Here is a 16,005-nt window from a genome sequence, read left to right as displayed (position 1 = left end):
CAGCTCCCTCTGTCGGAGGTGCTTCTGCTCCTCCGCCAGATGATGCTAGTGCACATAAGGACAGGATGATAAAACAAAAACGTGGGGAAAGAAACAAAGGATACACTGGGTCAATGGCTGCACCAACACCACCGTTGGCATACACAGCACCCTTACACACAGGGAACAGCCCTACGCAATATGCATAGCACTACCAGAGAAATAGTTAGCTGCCAAGGCATGAGGAGGGGCACACACCGCCAAATGCAGCACACCTAAGACCCATGCAGCCCTGACCAGTAGTGGATTCCTAAGAGCTAGGTTGCAAGATTTTCCCTTCTGAACCCTAACCACCAGGGGACCTATGCTGCAAAGTCAGGCCTGGCCCAGGGGCACCCACTGAGACACATCCCCCACCCGGATGCCACCCTACCATGTGTAAGTTGTAATGATGGGCACTGTACTCACCCCCTTGTGGCTGCTGTGATGCCCTCAAGTGCCCATCCTGCTCTGGCCACCACCAGTATGTGGGCCATCAGGGGGTCAGGGTTCGACGGGCACCCCTTCCTTGTTGGGAGGCCATTCCCAGCTGGGCCTCTGCCGTCTTCCATGCCCAGTGTCTCAGGTCCTCCCACCGTTTGCAACAGTGGGTGCTCCACCTGCCATATACCCTCAGGGTCTGCACCTCCTTGGTGATGGCACGCCATATGCCCTTCTTTTGATGGGCGCTGGCCTGCAGAGGCAATACACACAGGAAAATAGATTTAGACAAACAGTCCTGCCTGTTAAAAATATGGCCCACCATACTCATTTCCATCACCATTTACACACACATGGCCCAGCACACAACCTGTATGCTGCCCAGAGGACATCCACCCACCCCCTTACACGAGGCCATCACACACACAACTCCATGCATTCATGCAACATGCATCGTGCTTACACCTGTTGGTCTGGAGGCCCATACAGCAGTCCGCACTGGGGTAGGACCCCATCCACCAGTCTCTCCAACTCCTCTGAAGTGAAGGGTGGGGCCCTTTACCCGGTCACACGTGCCATGGTAGGTTCCAGACGCAGGTCACAGAAGCACATGCAGTCTAGGTCCTCTCCCATGGAAGGTCAGGTAGCAAGTGAGGAATATGATAGAAAATGGCGGTCACGTCCACGGCGGTGCGTACCGTCACCACAGGCGTAGATTACCATTCGCCATTGTACTCCATAGGGCCCAACGTGAACCAATGAGGAGTTGCACGGCGGTTCCTGACCACTTTCTGCAACGACGCACAACATCAGCGGAATTACCTCACTTCCACCTGTCCCTCCACACAGGACAGGTGGATGCCATTTTGGGGGGCAGGCCCTGGAATAATGCTGCGTCACATGATATATTAGGACATACAGGACAAATCACTATGACCCATTACATGTTTACAGGATGCAAAGTTCTGTTGTAGCTCCATTGTTCAGTTTGTGACCGGATCCTCACTCTTGTGTCCCTTACATTGCTACCGCTGTGGATGAATAGGAAATGGAGACATACACCCGTGTACAGACCCCTGGTGGACTTGGCAACACTGGAGGACAGGCACATTATCCTCACCAATAGACTCGACAGGGCCTCAATCACAGAGCTATGTGCCCAATTGGAGCCTGAGCTGATATTTGCTATCCATCACCCCACTGGGATCCCCCCTCTTGTGCAAGTGCTATCTGTACTCCATTTCCTGGCAACTGGTTCTTTCCAAGTGACAGTGGGCTTGGCAGCAGGAAAGTCACAGCTAATGTTCTCAATGGTGCTGACAAGAGGGTTGTGTGCCCTGATAAAACACATTTGCAGCTACATTGTTTTCCCCCAGGTTGAAGATTTGGCCACAGTGAAGGCTGAGTTCTATGAAATGGGACATATCCCCAACATAATGGGAGCGAGCGATGGAACACATATAGCATTTGCACCCCCTGCCAGAATGAACAGGTGTTCAGGAATCAGAAGAGTTTCCACTCTATGAATGTACAGATGGTGTGCCTTGCGGACCACTACATCTCCCACGTCAATGATAAGTATCCTGGATCGATGCATGATGGCTTTGTCCTGAGGAATATCAACATCCCAAATGTGATGGCCCAACTACAGAGGCACAGGGTGTGGCTAATAGGTGAGCCCTAGTTCCCACCCACTACATGTTGGTGTATGGGTATGGTGTGGGCCATATGGGATAGTGTGTGGCTAAATGTTGTCCCTCATTATTTACAGGTGACTCTGGTTACCCCAATCTATCATGGCTGCTTACCCCTGTGAGGAATGCCCGGACAAAGGCAGAAGAACGTTATAATGAGGACTATGGGAGAACCATAAGGATAATTGAAAGGACCTTTGGCCTCCTGAAGGCCAGGATCCGGTGCCTCCATCTAACAGGTGAATCCCTGTGCTACTCACCAAAGAAGGTTTGCCAGATAGTGGTTGCATGCTGCATGTTGCATAACATGGCCTTCAGGCGCCATGTCCCATTCCTGCAGGAGGAGGAGGATGGAGATGCCCGTGTGGCAGCAATAGACCCTGTGGACAGTGAGGATGAGGAGGCAGAGGATGAGGATGAGGAGGAGGACAACAGAACATCTGTGATCCGACAATACTTCACATTTTAATTACATTTGTTTGAATTTGTGTGGCAATGGCATGCTGATATTTCCCACTTCTATGCCCACTTACTGTTCCCTCTGGCAATTCATTTTGCAGATGTTGGTGACCTGACATATACTCCTGGTATGAACACTGCAGCCAGCTACAGGTCATTAATATATGCTCATTCTCTTTACAGATGATTTGCAATGTGTGTACCTGTTTCAATGAATACATATTTGATATAGATGACATACTCCAAAACTCTTTTTTTTCTGAGGGTGTTTATTGAAGTGCTAAAATATGGAGGGGTAAGTACAATGGGATGCGGTGATGGCAATTCAAGGTGGACAGGGTGAGAGGGTGGTACACAAGGGTGACAATCAGGAGAGTCTCATTTCCTGGCGGTGGTCTTGGCAAGTGTCTTTGGCTTCTGTCTGAATCACAGGGAACGTTTGTGGGGTGGTTCACCTTCTGCAGGGGGAGGGGTGCTGGTGGCCGGTGAGTCCTGTGGCGGGGCCTCCTGGCCACTAGCGGCAGCGGAAGTGGAATTCTGGCTAGTGGCAGGGGCCCACTGGTGTGAGACTGCTTCCCTCATAATATTGGCCATGTCTGCCAGCTTTTACACAATGGAGAGAGAGAAAATGGTGGAGGATCTATTCAGTAATCTACTAAGAGGTCAAACTGTATTAGAAGCAATGAAGATTGGTAATCAGACACGTAAACAAGGTTTAGCGGATAAATTCATGAGATTAGAAAAATTGAAAAAGACTGAGTTGTCCAAAGCTCCAGTGAGGGAGATCCTCAATCAGCTCGAGTACCAGGGTGTAATTGAGCCCTGCATCTCTGTAATGAATAACCTGTTATTCCCCGTTGCAAAACCTGACCATTTTTACAGAATAGTCTTAGATTACAGACGTACTTGCACATACTCTATACAAAATTCACATAGCACAGCACTAATTTACAACATAGTGCGCAAAACATTCAAAACAACCTTGGATATCTCCAATGATTTTTTCTGCCAAAACTTAGCACACGAAACTCGGGACCTGAGTGCATTCTCATTTGACTCACAAAAAACGCTTCTGCTATTTGCCCAGGGCTGTTCTCAGCCCGTGTAACATCAATATTACATGATATTGATCCCGAGGCGTTGTCTTACATGGATGACATCTATATCACAGATGACTACCTCAACATTCATCTTGCCAGGGTCGATCGGATCGTTCTAGGATTCGCAGCCCTTGATGACAAATGTAATTTTAGGAAAACTAAAATAGCCTTTCTCAGCGTATTGCTCCTGGAATACCAGCTATCAAACGAGGGCAAGAGCCTGGCCCTGCACTTTTTAGAAAAGTGTGCTCAACTACAGCCACCAAATACAATCAAGAAACTGCAGTCTTTAATTGGCTTATTTAACTTTGGCAGAACTTTCCTTCCTGACTATGCACAACGTATCAAGCCACTTTATGACTTAATACACCCTGATTTTTCTAGCAGACACTGGACAGTAGAGCATTACAACAGGACATGCTGGAAGCAAAACACTTACACACCCGTGATAACAAAACAAACTTGGTTATCAGAATAATTGCTGGTGCCACTGGGTCCACCTATGTCACCTTTAATGAAGATAACACAGTACCCATAGCATATAAATCTCATTTATACTCCAATGCAGAACAACGCTTTGCTCCCACTAAAAAAATTCTAACTGCAGTTCAGATGGCTGTCATTAAGGGAAGGCCACTTGCCCAAGGGAAAGGCATTATTGTTGTTACCCTGGTGCCAGCCTTAGAGGCCATCACCAAAGCAAGCGTTTCTAAAGCTAAAGCATTACATCCACGTTGGATTCAGTGGGCAACCTCCCTGACTGCCACCAATGTTGATTACATCTTTGATCCAAAACTTCAGGCACAAGAATTTCTCCATTATGAACAGGAGTACCCTGCACCTCTAGATATGTTGTCACTTGACAGATACCATGCTGTCATTTACACTGATGGCTCAGTACACCCAGGTGTAGCTACTTAACATCAATACTCAGCCACTTGTAATGAAGAATGGTGTATTCCACCCTCACAATACCTACACGCAGACCCTATGGGATTGCACAGCTCAGCTGGCTGAACTCAAAGCCCTTATCTTAGCACTAGAACACACAGAGTCAGGGCCACTTACATCGATTGTTTGTGACTCACACTATTGCATCCAGTCCTTCAATGATTATTTTAATCATCGGCGATTGAATAGGTTCAGAGACTCCAAAGGGAACAAAATAAAACACAGAACTTTGTGGGGAAGGGTGTTTGATCTTAATGATAAGCTACCTTGCATCCATGTAGCACATACATTGGGCCACCAACATGTAGGAATACGTGTTACTGGCAATAAGTTGGCTGATGAAGCAGCCAAATCTGCAGTAGCTACGGCTTCTGTGGCTGCAGTGACCCGTTCTCAGACGAGATTGGATAATTACATTTTGGCTATTGTGAAAGCTTCGGCTGAAGGCAAGCCTCTCCCAAAAGCATACCCTAAAAAGTACTCTTACCACATCAGTGCACAGAATGTTGCCTATACAACACTTCCTGCGGTTGGTGATCGAGTGATCCCCAACCAAGACCAGAGATCAAGGGCCAGATGTAGAAAGGCCTTAACACGTCACAAACAGCGAAAATCGCTGTTTGCGAGGCGCAAAGCCCATATTGCGACTCACAGTCCCATTTTGCGAGTCAGTAACCTATTTACCGACTCACAAAATGGGACTGTGAGTCGCAAATAGGAAGGGGTGTTTCCGTTCCTATTTGGGAGTCGCAGCGCAATGTAGGATTGCTTTGTGACCGCCAACGCGAAAATCGCAGTTACCACCAGTGTCACACTGGTGATAACCCATTTGCAAAAGGGAAGGGGTCCCCATGGGACCCCTTCCCCTTTGTGAATGACCTTGAAAACATTTTTTCAGAGCAGGCAGTGGTCCTATGGACCACTGCCTGCTCTGAAAAACTGAAACTGACACGTTTCATTTTTTTCATTTTGTAATGCTTCCTACATCTGGCCCCAAATCTGATAAAAGCAGCGCATGAGGGTGTTGCTTCTGCACCTGCAGGTATATCGGCCACAATAACACTCTTACAGAAACTCTTCTGGTGGCCAATATGTCCTTTGTTGTGATATTTGCCAGCAGATCAAGGGCTCAAACATCAAACGCCCTTCACAGACATCCCTCTTAGTATTCAATAGGTCACTACAATGTGTGTACCTGGCTCATTGTGGTCCCCGTCAACCTGATGGTACATACAAATACATTTTAGTCGCTGTAGATTCTTGTTCTAGATTCCAATGGGTATGGCCACAGCGGTCGGCTGACACTCGAACTGTAATCAAAGACTTGCTGATCTTTATTGGTACTTATGCAGTTGCAGCATTCCATTCGGACTAGGACCCTGCTTGTGCCTCTAAGGCATTTAGGGATACCATAGGGGTGATGGGTGTTGAACTCCATTACTTCTCACCCTACCATGCAGAGGGAAATTTGATTGTGGAGAGGAGGGATTGTGATCTAAAGCAGTCTTTCACAGCTAGAGTATTGGGTTCTGGACGCAGCTGGCTTCATCACCTATATGGGGTCCAGAGAGCACTGAATAATCTGCCAAGCCAAGAAGGTCCTTGGGGGGGACGCACTCCTTATGAGGTTTTCTTTGGGATACTTATGTATGTCCCAGATCTAAATGGCCCTGGTTTGGTGGCAGCAGATACACCTTTTGACATAAATGAACATCTCACTGTCTGACAGGAGCTTCAGCAATATCCTGATGATAAATCATCCACCAGTGCTGCCACCTTAAGAATAAGGGATTTGCCAACAACTTCTACTGGCTGGATTCCCAAAGTTGGGGATCTGGTTCGTGAGAAGATCACTGTGAAGATGGAATTCGGTCCATCATACAGATCACCGGTCCAAGTCCTGGGAATACAAGGTACCAGAACTGTCATCCTACCACTGCTGCCTGGTTCCTAAGCAAACAGTTTTGTCTCTATTGACAAAGTCAAACTTCATCATGTGGCCGATCCTCCACAGTAGACCCAGATGGTCCCTTGGGTAGTTCACAGTCCCTTCTCACTACCCAATAGGACATACCGCTTCCAAGAAGAAACAACAATACTTCTGACTACACAAGCACGTCCAACAATGCTACTTCGAGCATAAGGGTGGAGGAAAATGAGCTCTTGCTGACACCTGTTCCACCTCAATGACAACACCTGTCCAAGATATGGCAGTTTTCTATTCCAGCACAACACAAACTGACGACATCGTCTAATATGAGCCTCCACATGAAGTGGATCCATCCACCGGTAATGCACCTGCTCCTGCATTTGCAGAGACTGCTTCTGGTTACTTCATTGATATTGATGACTTTTCTGCAACTTCATCCACACCTGCTATTGAAACTGTTTCAAAGACTAGTAAGCTGTATATATGGATTAAAAACAACTATTTAATTTATCCATGGAACTATCTGTCGTTATTTCTGACATTGCTAGCATTTTCTCTATGGATTGGTTCTGTGACTGTTTTCTTCTTGCTTATTAATGGTTAATACCTTCCTGAACGCTCCTCTTTTGAGCCTGTGGATGAAGTCTTAACTCCATATCTTTCCTCACATAAGGTTCGAAGAGACTTGTCCCTTGTGAATATTTCAGCTGTACCAATTCCTGATGGGATTGAGATAAAGTTCCGTTTGATATGTGCGGGCCAACAGAGGTCATTTGAATTCCTTATGTCCTCAAGTTTCTATGACTGATGTACTTGCACCTAGTGTTGTATGTGATGATTGGGATGTCCAGACAGTTGATTCTATGTTAACTGAAATGAAGGAGTATGCTGTATTTGAAAGTGATGATGTGTGTACCAACACAAAGAATAATGGGGAAATGTTCTGCTACAACAATTGGGGACATTACTACCTGCACCATGCAGCTAGACATAGATCAGTATTCAATTCCACACAATGGGAACACTGTTCAACTCCACCTGTGGGGAGCCCAAAACATTATCCAGATAAATTCACTTATTTTTCTGGGCATGACACAAAAAATCCAGAGTCAAATATTTCAAGTTTCCACCTTAAAAAATTAGGAAAATTTTGCTAACTAACACAAAATTGATTTATTCAGATTCCTTTGGTTCCCGTCTTGCAGTTGAAGGTTACAAATACTAGAAGGACACTATTGATGTAAAGAGTGTATGGGGAACACAAGATTGGCAAATACAAGGTAGGGAAGCTGTATTCAGAGCGTACCTTATTCCTGTACAAATTATCTTTTTAAATGATACAATTCAACAGATTTTGGCAGTCATTATGAACACAGCGGTAAACACCGCTGACCGCCGTGGCGACGGTGAACAGAAGACTGCCATTGGGGGTGAACAGAAACCTGCCATATAATGAACTAAAAACCAGAATCCGCCAAAAATCTGCAGTCCACCAGTCCACCTTGTCGACTGAAATGCTGGAGCTCCCACTCCGCCACAGCCGAGCACACCCACATCCCGCCCTCCAAATAATGATGCACAAATCACTATGGTGGTCAGTGGAAGCTGAACGACCATTGGCGGTGCAGACCGCCACGGGCGGCAAGTGGACCCAACAGTAAGAAGTGCACACATTGGATATGTTAGAAACCCACACACCTGATACACATACACAACACCATAAAACACTCACAGACACACCTCACAATCCTTTGCAACGAAAGTAGGGCAACGAAGACAGAGAACATCTGAAGCAGACACCGAACGCCACAACACACAAGACTCACACCGAACCACAGAGGAGCACCTTCACCACGATTCCACCCGACACCATTCACCACACTCACCATGTCACCCCCAAACATCCACGCTTCACAGAAAGGGAGCTAAGGACCATGGTGGACGAGATCCTGAAGGTGGAGCCACAACTATTCAGGGCTCAGGTGCAGCACACACACATCAGCAGGAAGATGGAGCTATGGCAGACCATTGTCAACAGGGTCAATGCAGTGGGACACCATCCACGCACCAGGGACGACATCTGCAAGAGATGGAACGACCTGAGGGGGAAGGTCAGGGCCATGACATCCAGGCACCACATTGCAGTCCAGAAGACTGGGGGAGGACCTCCACCAACAGCACCCGACTACACTGACTGGGAGGAAAAGGTACTGGCCACCCTGCACCCTGAGGGCCTCACTGGACTCACTGGAGGAATGGACTCGGGTAAGTCATCTACAATTACCCCATATCCATCAGACCTGTAATGCATGCACCACCCCACCCCTCCAACATCCACCAGGACCACTACCCTACCCAGCCCACATTGACAACATCCAGTCACCCTGCATGCCCACAAACCCACTAACAGGCCCACATCCCTCCCCCTGTGCACAGCCACCTACCCTTGCAAGGAATCACAAAGGCACTGAACCACCCACAATGCACCTCCACATCCTAAGCAAAATGCAGTGCAAACCTCACAAAGGCACCCTGCATGGCCGCAAAGTGTAAAACCTGCACAAAACAGCACAGCCCTGTGCACCCCATCCGATCATGCATTTGTAACAGACATGTCCATTTCCCCCAAGAGGCACCACCACCCATGCCACCCTGACGGACAGGACAATGAGTGGCAGTTCCCCCCAGGGAGACAGAGGCACCTCACAGGACACTGGGTATGGAACCCTGGACACTGAGGAGCAGGCTGGCCCCTCACACAGTCCTGGATTGTCCCCATCCAGCAGCCCCACCCAGGATACCACTGACACCCTTACCACCCAGGCAAGAACATCAGCCCAGGGCAACCGTCCACACACCTGTGTATCCAGGCCACAGACTGGTGGAACACAAGCACAGAGGCCAAGGTCACCCCCTACCAACAGGCAGGAAGACGATGGCCCCAGTACAAGTGGCACCGCCAGACCTCTGCAGGGGACACAGGCACAGGGGGCTAGGCCCAGTGGGAGGGCATCAGTGGCCCAGGGGGGAGGCCACAGGATGGATGCTGCAGCCCAGGACATGATCTCTGAGGTCCGGGGGGCCTACCAGCATACCCATGACAGATTGGCCCAGATAGTATCCAACCTGGAGCATAGTCAGAGGATGCAGCAGGAACACCACCAAGAGGCCATGGAGCAGTGGAAAATGCACAACACAACAATGGCCAGCATAGCAGGAGCAGTCCTGCAGCTTGTACAAACCCAGTATGAGACCCACACAGTACAGGAGGCCCCCACTACAGCACAGGAGACAGACCGGACAATGACAGCATCAGCAGCAACATTCCACGAACTGCCCTCAGAGGAAACACAAGGAACAACCATGTCATCCCCTATAGGTCAACAGCAGGCCACAAACTGACCCTCAGGCCAAGATATGGGACTGGAACCCATGCCAAAAACAAGACCCCCTCAAAGAAGTGACTCTGCAACAATCTGTCCACCAACTTTCCTACACATTTAACCACCAAACAGTGCTCACAATCAATACGAACTCATGTAAGCATTGATGGACCTTCCAATACTTACAACAAGGCTGCCACCATGTTGGCATTTAGGATAACCACCCATGACCAACTGCCATCACTGTAATTTGCACTATTCAATCCCTGCACCAAAGAAAACACATATCACACCTGTAACACTGTCCCTTGTCATAATGTGTGAACAAAGTGAAGTATGGATGCAACTGGCTGATAACTACTTTATTTTTACCTGCGTAGCATGAAAGTACACACTCACCTTACATGTTGTTGTGCCTAAATATGTTAACAAAAAGAACCACTAAATTTTATTTTGTCCTATTCAGACCTGGACACAGTTGCAAGTAGTACATTCAAACCACCCCTAGATGACAAGGCACACTGACAGTATGTTTCACAAACACAAATGTCAGCCCTTAGTCCCACATAGTCACTGGAAGTAGAGTTGTATCAGTTGGGTCCTGGAATTGACATCTTCCCCTTCCTCATCATCACCATCACTCTTGTCCCCTCTCTGAGGTAGCTGGCCTGGATATACAGCTCCATCCACCTCCAAGAGGGGGATAGAATTTCTCACTGCCACATTGTGCAGCATGCAGCAGGCCACCACTATTCTATACACCTTTTCAGGCCCATAGCCCAGGGAATACCCAGAGATATGTAGACAACGAAATCTAGCCTTCAGAAGACCTATTGTGAGCTCTATCACCCTCCTAGTATGTCCATGGGCCTCATTGTAATTCCTCTCTGCATCTGTCCCCAGATTCCTCACTGGTGTCAGGAGCCAACGAAGTTGGGATAGCCGGAATCACCTAGAAAAAGGTACAAAACAGAGCAGTCATTGTCAAGCCTCAGAGTCAGACAGCCTGGCTGTCTGCTAGGTGGCAGTTAGTGACAGAAACACCTACCTATGATCCACCCTCTGTCCTCTTGTAGTTGTTCCATCTTGTGTGGCACACTACTGTTCCTCAGCACAAAGGAATCATGGACTGAACCGGGGAACATGGCATTCACATGTGAGATATACTGGTCTGCAGTACATACTAATTGAATGTTCATTGAGTGAAAGTTCTTCCTGTTTCTGTACACCTGTTCACTGATTCTTGGGGGTATGATAGGTATGTGGGTGCCATCGATGGCACCTATCACATAGGGTATGTTGGCAAAGGCATAGAAGTCAGACTTGATGGCAGGGAGGTCAGTACTTTGGGGAAACCTCACATAGGACTGCAGGTGTCGTACAAATGCATTCAGAAATCTTGTCAGTATCATGCTGAAGATTGGCTGTGAAAATCCAGTACCCAAACCCACTGTCACTTGAAAAGAGCCCATGGCCAGGAAATGGAGTGCAGAGAGCACCTGCACTTCAGTATGGATGGCATGCTGATTACGATTTGCCGAAGTCAGTGCAGGATCCAGTAATGCACAAAGTTCGAGAATAGTTGCACGGGTGAGTCTGTAATTGATTATGATGTGACGCTCCACCATAGTCTGCATATCCACAAGTGGTCTGTACACAAATGGGGCCCTTCCTCGCCACAAAGGTCTGTAGCTAGCAGGATATTGAAACACGTGTGAGGAACACATATACATCGGCACACATTGTCAGTCATTGAGCACTACTGACTTGATTGTAGGGACTCAAATGCTAAATGTTTTTGACATAACATCAACTAGACCATAATTATAGATCAGGGTTTATAATATGTGGTATTGTTAATGGTCACATGAATAGGTGTGTTAGGTGAACATTAGGGCCTGCATTATGCAGATAGCAGTATTATAAATGCGTAGTTAAAGCCAAAATGTCTGCCCCCTGTAATCCAGAATTGTCGTGGTGGTAGTGATCTCATACCGCTAGCGGTTGATGTAACAGGTTAAGGCGGTGTTTACCGCAGTGCGCACAGTCATTGGTTAACATGGATGCCCATGGGGAATCCTGGCGTATCATGATCGCCGCCGGCGGTGATGGTGCACACTGCTGCGGTACGTACGCGATTTCGTCACCCCAACTTCACTTCACTCCCTGTTCTCGTGCAAGTAGGTACTCCACTGAGTGTACTGATGTGTCTTGCCTTTGGTCATGGAAGTGGCTCGTGTTGCAGGGGAAAGGGCCCCGGCCTTCACCCTGGAGGAATTGAAGAGGGTAGAGGACGGGGTCCTGCCCCTGTACGCTAAGCTCTACAGACGGCCAGAGGTACAGGTGAGTGATGGGATTGGAGGCAATGGTTGTGTGTAATGGATGGTGTTGGCAGTACATATGTGTGCACCTCTGACCCTGCATGGGCCATGGTCCATGACATGCTGCGTGCGTATGTCCTGTTATTCTGTTTGTACTGTCCATCTTATATTAGACGTCTAGCCTGCAGTATATATTTGCCAAGTGCCTCACCTCAGTGTTACATTTCTGTGTGTCCCTTTTAGGTAAGCGCCCACCAGATGAGGGCACTTTGGCATGCCATCGCCAAGGAGGTGCGGACCCTGGGGGTCTACAACCGGATGAGTACCCACAGCAGGAAGAAGTGGGAAGACCTGCGGTGCTGGACGCGAAAAATCTGTGAGGCCCAGCTGGGGAAGTCCTCCCAACGGGGAAGGGTTGCCCGTCGGGCACTGACCCCCCTCATGCTACGCATCCTGGCAGTGGCTTACCCAGACATGGATAGGCGCTTGAAGGCTGCACAGCAGTTACAAGGGGGTGAGTACACATACCACATTTTTAACCCCTATTGGATGTCTGTGTGTGTGCACTCAGGTTTGTGCTGCTTAGTTGCAGGGATTCTGACTGATGTCCATCTACATGATGGTCCCCGTAGGGAGTAGGGGTGTTTGGGTCAGGTCTCCCACACGTGTTTAGGGAATGGGTGTAGAGCAGGGTTCTGGTCACCTGTCAGGGGCATGGCCATGGGTATAGTTGAAGGTGCTGCCTATTTTAGGGTCTTCTGGGTGGGTGTATGTATGACCACTATGTTCACTCCTTTCAGCTATTTACAAGTGTCTCTCCTGTTTTGTCTCCCCATCCCTGTTCTCTTGTTTTGTTTGTGTACATCAGCATCATCTGGCGAGGGAGCTGAGGCACGGCGAGTGGGGATGCAGCGGCCCACGGATCCTCGGAGGCAGAGTTATCCGACGCCAAGGGGACCAGTGGGTTGGAGGGCGAGGGGAGTACCACGGTGGAGGCAACTACCACTGGAGGTAGTGACTCCGATACCTCCTCCGATGGGGGCTCCCTGGTGGTGGCGGACCCTAGTGGGCACACCCCTACTGTATCATCTTCCACCACCCCCCATGCCATCACCGCCCTCTCATTTGCTCCCGACCGAGTTGCCTGTGCCCGCTCACCCAGAAGGGTGGGCATCTCCTTTGCCCCAGGTACCTCCTCCCCTGCCCCAGTCAGCCCTGCTGCCCTCACAGAGGAGGCTATTGACCTCCTGAGAACCATCTCTGTAGGGCAGACAACCATCGTCAATGCCATCAAGGAGCTAGCATCAGAAATGCAGCAGACCAATGCCTACCTGGATGGCATTCACGGTGCTGTGTCTGGCTTACAGAGATCTTTTCAGGCTCTGGCCTTCTCTTTGATGGCAGCCAGTTTTCCTGCTCATTCAGTCCCCCCTCCAACATCCTCTACCCCTTCCAACACCCCACTCCCTTCACCCGTCCAAAGCACACAATCTGACATGCAGTCAAGCACCTCAACATACAAGAAGCACACTTCTAAACACAAGCACCACACCTCCCACCACAAGCATTCACACAGCCAACATAAACATCCACACACAGCAACATACACTTCCCCTAGTGTGCCCACCTCTCCCTGTCTGTCCCCTCTACATGCACACCCCCAGGCACTGCACCTTCACTCACTGTTGCTAAGCCTATTCCTGCACTCACCACAATAACACACATCCATACATGCACCCCAGACACCACACCTGCACTCACTACAACTACAGTAGTTGACACATGCAGCACACTCACCAGACTTGCAGACACCCACACAACATACATTCACACTGGCAGCCTGTCTTCTCCCACTGTGTCCACCCCCCACCTCCAAAAACACACAAACGCACCAAAACACCCACCATCACACATCCACCAGACTACAGCATACTGTCCAGTCACCTGCACCCACAACACGCACCCCTACACCACTTACGTCTACACCCTCTGCCTCCACTCCCATGCCCTCCTCCAAGTCCAACCCAATTACTCCTGAAAAACGTTTCCTCTCCCGCGCTGACCTCTTCCAACCCACTGGCCCACCCCGCCTTGTCCCTAAACATGCGCACCTCCTTGCCCTTTCCACTCCTTCCACTTCACAGCCCCCCCGTCCACCCTTCACATTCCCATGCCCCTTCCCCAGAGAGGAAGAAGCCCTGTGCAGAGCCAATGCCATCTGGCTCAATCCGGTCAAAGCACACTCTCCCACCTTCCAAGGACAAACCCAAACCCCCTCCACTTTCCGAATGCAAATCCAAGGTCCACCCCGTCATAAATCCTCACCCCCACCACCCTCTGCCCCTGTTCCCTGAGGTGCTTGGATGCCCCATTGTTGCCCCTATAAGGTGGAGTACCGTAACACTTTTGGGAGTCAGGTTGAGCCCAAAAAAGTCTGCCACTATGGACTGGCCATTGGCCTTAATGTGAATTGTTTGCTCAGAGAGCTGCATTAAACATTTATGTGTGGCCTGTGTTTTGGCGGCACACTCTTGATCCCTGGTCTCTCGTTTCATTGTTTGTGGGCGTGGGGCATTTGTGGGTACTATAGTCAGGTTGGGTTTGCCTTGTGTCGGGTAAGTACATCTTGCTGTAGGATTTATGGGTTGTGCTGTTGTGAAGGGTTGTGGGAGTGTTGCAGGGTGGGTGGAGTGAGTGGGTACGTAACTGTGCCCTTTCTTCCCTTGTTTAGTAGGTTGCGGTACTTACCGTCGTCGTCTTCGTCAGCGGTCTCGATCGTGGAGGTATATGGCAAGGAGCAGGGCTGGCATGATCTGCAGCTCTCGCCGTGTTCTGTGAGCCTCCGGTGAGTGTTTCCTTATATTTGGTTCCTTTTCCCCTGGCTTTGTGTGACGGTGGTTCCCGCCCCGGAACTGATGTTGGTCTAGTGGTTCATTATTTGATGGGTGGGTTGGGCCTTTCCGTCGGCCTGTGGGCGGGCTCTGCCGTCGTTGTCGGCTCTCCTCTTCTGGTGGTTTTCAGGATGCCTGTGTTTCAGCTGGTTCATTATTTGGCGGTCCGGACCGCTCCTCTGTTGGCGTTTTTTACCGCCGCCGCCGGCGGTGCGGTGTTTACCGCAGTGTTCATAATGAGGGCTTTTGTGTCTAGGGTTAGCAAAAATTGAGGAAATAAATGCACACAGCATCCCCACACCGGCAAAATTTTATAACTGGCAATTCTTTCTGAATGTCACTGAGGAAGAACTAGATGCAAAGTCTCAGGCTGGTACCTATAACTCTTCACTTTTCAGTCCCAGTAGGTGGTTATTATGGCCAATAGACACAAATGGATGTCAGGCACGTTTTGTGAATTCCTTAGGGGGTTTCAAGATTAGCCATCCAGACCCTCGCTTTGTCTCTGGTCAACACATGGGTATAGTTGCAACATATAGTGTGAGTAAACTGTGCCATCAGTGGTTACAGACTAACACCTTAGCAGCAGTTAAAGAACATCTAAACACTCTTTCTGAAGATACAGACTTGCAGGACATTTTGTTAGGTCCAAGAAAGCCACACTCTAAAAGATTTGTCTATGCCATATACAATGAGATCTGGAAGCTTTCTCAAATAGAAGCTGTTGCGGTTTAAGGCAGATAGATAAAGGAAATTTAGAAAAGGCTTTAGCTGTTGTTGACAATGGCATGAACACTCTGTCCAACAGGACTTATTT

The sequence above is a fragment of the Pleurodeles waltl genome, chromosome 5, assembly GCF_031143425.1.
Source record: "Pleurodeles waltl isolate 20211129_DDA chromosome 5, aPleWal1.hap1.20221129, whole genome shotgun sequence".
Lineage (NCBI taxonomy): Eukaryota > Metazoa > Chordata > Amphibia > Caudata > Salamandridae > Pleurodeles > Pleurodeles waltl.
Note: the sequence above shows the minus strand (reverse complement) of the source record.